The sequence below is a fragment of the Saccopteryx leptura genome, chromosome 4 (genome assembly GCF_036850995.1).
Source record: "Saccopteryx leptura isolate mSacLep1 chromosome 4, mSacLep1_pri_phased_curated, whole genome shotgun sequence".
In the NCBI taxonomy this organism is placed as follows: Eukaryota; Metazoa; Chordata; class Mammalia; order Chiroptera; family Emballonuridae; genus Saccopteryx; species Saccopteryx leptura.
This window is the reverse complement of record NC_089506.1, coordinates 19,713,924-19,719,950: the sequence shown is the minus strand read 5'-3', so window position 1 is coordinate 19,719,950 and position 6,027 is coordinate 19,713,924. Positions and strand designations below refer to the sequence as shown.

General features: G+C 36.6%; 1 pseudogene; it reads right to left on the bottom strand.

The window, feature by feature from the left end:
• Positions 1-756: 756 nt before the first annotated feature.
• LOC136404551 (U2 spliceosomal RNA) lies at positions 757-843 on the bottom strand (annotated as a pseudogene).
• Between the last annotated feature and the right edge of the window lie 5,184 nt (positions 844-6,027).

Genomic DNA, 6,027 nt, shown 5'->3' with positions numbered 1-6,027 from the left:
AAATGTCATTATTATAACCATGTAAAATGTCATAATATTTACTTTATTTGTTCATGATAATATTGGAATTAGTTCTGGAAATAAGCCTGTGTCCCAAGCACATTTATTAGGCTTACTTCACCATTCTATTCATTCAAGTCACCTTTCTTTTGAATGATTGCTCTTCCTAGCTGGGTGCCACCATTTATGGGCTATAGTCAGGGCCTCCTGGCTTTCTGAAGTAAATGTATGGATGGAAGCAATATGGACATTCCTTCTTCCTATCAACTTAACCCAAGGGTTCAGAGACTATAGCCTCAGAGAAGTCTGAACTCTTACCATTCAAATCTTTAGTTAAAATCAAATAATCATTGTGGTTTATATAAAAAAGTGAAGAAATAACACACCAGACCAACCTCAGTCTTTGCTTTTGTTTCTTTATGTTTTTTGTTTTGTTTTTGAGAGAGGCAGGTAGAGAGGGAGAGAGAATAAGAGAGAGAGAGAGAGAGAGACAGAGAGAGACAGAGAGAGAGAGAGGCGGGACCATCAAACTGCTCCTAGAGTAAAGTAATGAGAGAATGAAAGACCCTTCTGGTTCCCAAACAATACTACTGACCAGCCACATCACAAAGAATAGTCCATGAAAATAGACGCAGAACTTAAAAAAATAAATATCATTTTGGTAATAAACCTTAAAATTCATAAGAATTGATTATAGATGTGATAGCATTATTATTTTATGAATATATGTGTCCATATTTTTATGATCTATTAACTAAGTGGTAACTATAAGATGAAAACCACAATTTACTAAGCAGCTACAATGTACTACACTTGATCTTAGCCAAAAGGCCGAGAAGCGATGTGAGGGCGATCTGGCTGCGACATCTGTCACCCCATTGATCGCCAGGGTTGATTCGGCTGATCTGGCTGGCTAGGCGGGTGTCCCCTTTCTCCCTCACCACTCCATGTGCGTCCCTCCCGAAGCTGCGCGCTCGGTCGAAGAGGACGACCTTCCCCGCTAGAGGAGAGGACCGTTCTTCGGTCAAGGGTATACGAGTAGCTGCGCTCCCCTGCTAGAACCTCCAAACAAGTTTCAAGAAGCTACAATGTAAACACTCTATTCTAATTGTTTTGAATGTGTTAAATATTTTAAAATGTGTTTTTATACATTAAATATGTTCAAATATATTAAATGTGTTGAAAATGCTCTACATGTGTTAATTCCCAGAGCAACATTAGGAGAGATAAACAAGAATTCTCTCTGCATGGATGTATATATCCCCCATCATGTGCATTTCTCCATTTCTGTTACCTTTTTATCATTCTAAATTCCTCACTTTATTATAGTAGATATTCTGAATTAAGTTGTTTTAAATATATTGAGTGTGCAGATGACTTTCTTAACATTAAGAGTAATAAAAAACAGGATTCTTATTTTCCAAGACGAGTCTAAACAAGATGAAAACATTATTTCATAAATCATTTGTATATTCCATTTGAAGATTTAAATATTTTTAAAATCAAGTAGCTTTAAAATATTTTTCTGTAGGCCCTTGCTGGTTGGCTCAGCGGTAGAGTGTTGGCCCAGCCTGTGTATGTCTTGTGTTTGATTCCTGGCCAGGGCACACAGGAGAAGCACCCATCTGCTTCTGCACCTTTCATCCTCACCTTTCTCTCTACTTCTCTCTTCCCCTCCCACAGCCAAGCTCCGCTGGAGCAAAGTTGAACCGGGAACTGAGGATGACTCAATGGCCTCCACCTCAGGCGCTAGAATGGCTCCTGTTTTAATGGAACAATGCCCCAGATGGGCAGAGCATTGCCCCCTAGTGGGCATGCCGAGTGGATCCGGTTGGGCACATTTGAGAGTCTATCTCTCTGCCTCCCGGCTTCTCATTTCAGAAAAATACAAAAAAAAAAGAAAGATAAAACTTTTTTCTGCATGAAAAAAGTAGCTATATTTTGTTGTAGCTATAATTATATCTATATAGCTGATAAACTACAATGGTGTTAATTTTACTCCCTATGCACATATTCAGATATGCTAGCTGTCCACAGTCATTCACCCGGCTTACAAAATTTGTATATATAATACATATCAAGAATATAAGGTTGTGCATAGAACTTGTGTAATAAATTCTTTCTGGATGGTGCTTATTAGACATACGCTGATGGTGCTTAATCTCAGGAAGTCTTTGGCGGTCCTCAAGGCCTCTACCTCGCAATCTGGGATTACAAATATTGCTCAACTCAGCTGTTAATGCTGAAATTCCCTTTTCATTTAAGTCAGCTTCTTGTCTGATCAATTTATAATTTCATTACTCACCCATTCCTCCCATAATTTCCTAACATAGGACAATGACTACTATTGGCCAAAGTCAGAGAAAAATACCCTCAAGTAATGTCCAATTAGAAATTTAATCATTCCTCAGAAATCTAGGAAAAAATGTGAAATTTTGTTTAAAACATTCAGCATCTTGGACATTGTGCAATGCTGCAGGTATTGAGCTCTGACTTATACATTAAAATATGTAAGAAGTTCAGTCAAGTACTATTTCAAATATAACAACTAAGCTACAAATAAATTTATTTTACATTTCTTCATTTTCTTCAAAAAATTTTATAAGTGAAACTTGATTAAAATCTAAACAAATTAAAGTATATCTCTGTAGTGAATATTATGCAACTGTTAGAGTAGAATACATTTGTAGTATACTAACAACCAAAATGTCATAAAATTGTATACTATTATAATCTTGAATATGTATAAAATATATAAACCTTTTTACATGCCTGTGTATATAAAACTCTATTTGTAAATTAATAGAAAATTTTATGGAAAGAGAAACCAAGTTATTTCTGGAAGATGATTGGAAACAAGTAAAAAGTGAACTTTCACTTTTCACTCAATTATATATATTTTTTTCTGGTTAGTTGAAGCTTTACAAAAATAACATAAAAAAAGAATTTAGAAAAAATATTGTTTTACTTTTATTTTTCAGTTTAAAGTTGTTTTTTTAAGCTTAGGTTCTTAAAGTTTCATTTTCCTTTGCAGTTAGTCTCAAAATAACCACCTCATATTTGATATTTTAGTATAGTTTTGGAAAGGAAATATCCCACAAAATGTCTAATGATCTTTAAAACTCCAGACTATGCTCTCCCATATGACATCAAGTAAACAGCTTCTAATGATTTCTTGCTTAGGGAAGCTATTAACATTCATGGAGAGTCTATTACTGGACTTGATTACCTTGTGTATTAAATTGACAGATCTACAGCCGAGATGACAGTATTTCAGCTCACAAGCACCCATGGCCAATTAATCCCTTATGAATCAGACCAGAGTTAGCCAGTTGTGACAGCTTTGGAAGGGTACCTGCTCTCCTTGATAAAGGACACCACAGCATTTAAACTCACAGTAGTGTCTGCCAAGCCTCCCTAACACAACTGCTTAAGGGCTGCTTTAAAAGGAGGAAAGGTTAGAACTCCACAATGTGGGTTGGTCCCAGGATCAAAGAGCAAAGCAGTCATTAAGATTTGACTCTGGGACAAATCTCCTTTTAACTTAAAAACTTGTCATTATAAACGCTTTTTCCTAAGAAAACCATTAGCTTTTGAGTGGTGCTTTTAAGTTAGCGATGGAGTCCTAAGAATATTCTGTTTACATGATGCATTTTAGTTAATTTCTTTCTCTATGACAAGCACAACTGCTCTCAGATTGAGAGGGATTGCATAGTTCTGTGATTTAAGATTTCAGAATTTCTTATGCAACTGAATGTTTCTTATGTCCAAAAAGAACCAATAGTTATGGCTTTTTTTACTTTCACCAAATATCAAGAGCACAAGAGAAATAAGGTTGCCCTTGATATTCATGTATTCACAGTAGGCAAATACAGGAAGAACTCATTATACAATACTTTTAACAAATAATTCATGGACATTGTCAATTAAGATTACGATAGAAGAACGACTGTTTGATGAAGACATGGGAATTGAAATTGTTATTAATCAATAAAAATCATAAAAATATCTGTCCTTTTAAAATTAGTTTGGGAAAATATATAGCCTCAAAATAATTCACCTTCCTTTTTAACAGATACATTGAAATAAAAATATCATTTAACTAAAAATATTATGCATGCATTTCATAATAAAAAATGGAATGTAGGCCCTGGCCGGTTGGCTCAGCGGTAGAGAGTCGGCCTAGCGTGCGGAGGACCCGGGTTCGATTCCCGGCCAGGGCACATAGGAGAAGCGCCCATTTGCTTCTCCACCCCTCCGCCGCGCTTTCCTCTCTGTCTCTCTCTTCCCCTCCCGCAGCCGAGGCTCCATTGGAGCAAAGATGGCCCGGGCGCTGGGGATGGCTCTGTGGCCTCTGCCTCAGGCACTAGAGTGGCTCTGGTCACAATATGGCGACGCCCAGGATGGGCAGAGCATCGCCCCCTGGTGGGCAGAGCATCACCCCTGGTGGGCGTGCCGGGTGGATCCCGGTCGGGCGCATGCGGGAGTCTGTCTGACTGTCTCTCCCTGTTTCCAGCTTCAGAAAAATGAAAAAAAAAAAAAAAATGGAGTGTAACTCTCATTTAACATTTATTGGGTAAAATTGGATACCTACTTTTTTTGGTTTAAATTAAAAATTTAACTTTGGGGCTAATTCAAATTTCAGTACAATCCTTACAAGTCTTCCGATATTGGGTGAAAAAGAAATTAATAGAATGCTGGTTACATAGGCAATAAAAACACATCCAACTAACAGTTACTGAGTGGAATGCCTTACAGAAATCATTTCCAATGCTACAGCATTTGGAACTTGATACTAAAACTTATTCACTGTTCACCTACAATTCAAATTTAATTAAGGGCCTTGTATTTTTATTGGCTAAACCTGTCAACCCAGATCATCTTGTTTAATTTTTCAAAAGCATAGGAACTCAGGGTATAGATGGGGAAATTTGAGTTCCAAAGTTTTCTTAAACTTTTAGATGTCAAATGTAGGTGAGAAGGAGGGGGGATAGTGAAGATAAGTTGCAAGAGGATCCAATCGTTAATAGAAAGCTATTATTTTCACAGAGCAATGCCCCAATCATCCATTTTTATCCATTTATGTAATTAGTATAATTAAAGCTAATTATTCTCTCACAGTGCTATCATGATCTTCATTAATTCAAATATATAATTGCATGAATCTTGGTCAGCTGGAAAAGGGGGCTTTAAGAAATCACCAAAAAAAAAAAAAAATCACTCTAACAAAGCAAGTTTCTGAAAAGTATATTTGTGAGATCCTTCAATATTTTGAAATATTTCAAGTTCATAGACCATGATGATATTTCAAAAAAAAAAAATCCAACCTGCTCACTAAAGAGACTTAAATATACACCAAACTATAGAATACAAACTTAATTTTCTTGGGAACAAAAAAGCAGTTCATCCACAGTGCCCATTAGATATTGTGTTCAGCTCTGATCTACCTGTGGACTAATCCATGAATAAATTGGAGATGCTCCTAACCTCAACGCCTTTATAATTTACTAGGGCTAGAAGGTCCTTCAGCGGGTTGCCCTGAGGAGATCACCTTTCCAGCTACTACAGTCGGATTGGAACCCATTTCCCTGACCTGTGAGAGGAAGTTCATGCCCGCCATTTTTCAGAAGACTAAACTACATCGTTCCACAGGTGAAAGCTGACAATGTGGGTGAGTGCAAAATAGATGCAAATGTCACATTGACATGAAATTCTGAAAGCCATTGTTTTTCAGCGTGGAAAATTCCAAGCCAGAATTTAATCTCAGGTGTTTTCAATCATCAAAAGAATCCAATATTCACTATGTAAATCCTGGCACTAAAATTTATTAAATATGGAATATTGAGTCATTCATATATCTCCAGGAAACTCACTCTCCTCATCTATAAGTTAGACACATTATGACTAATCTCATCACAGCTATAATCTAAATATGTCATTCTCCCCTATATGCACATACATGTCATTATTTTTAGTGATAGTTCATTGTTATCGCATGGGAAACTGGTAGGACAGAGTAGAGGACAT